Source organism: Nelusetta ayraudi, unplaced genomic scaffold, assembly GCF_046127955.1.
Source record: "Nelusetta ayraudi isolate G7.1 ecotype Tasmania unplaced genomic scaffold, CSIRO-AGI_Nayr_v1 ptg000018l, whole genome shotgun sequence".
In the NCBI taxonomy this organism is placed as follows: domain Eukaryota; kingdom Metazoa; phylum Chordata; class Actinopteri; order Tetraodontiformes; family Monacanthidae; genus Nelusetta; species Nelusetta ayraudi.
In genome coordinates, this window is record NW_027466068.1 from 3,672,436 (window position 1) to 3,672,688 (window position 253).

The following is a 253-nucleotide window of genomic DNA, read 5'->3' on the forward strand; positions in this document are numbered from 1 at the left end:
GGCGCGTATTTTGCGAGTACGAGTGGAGTGCTCAACCCCGGTATCAGTGCATCCCGAATTATTATTATTATTATTTTTATTATCATCATCATCATCATCAATAATTATAATAGCATAAAATTGCTAAACTTCACAATATTTACGTAACACCAACCAGGGCTTTTATTGTCTTATTGTTTCTGGTCGAGTGAAACAACACAACAACACCGTCTTGCAAGATCAAAGAAGATCAAAAACAGACCAACAGGCCCCG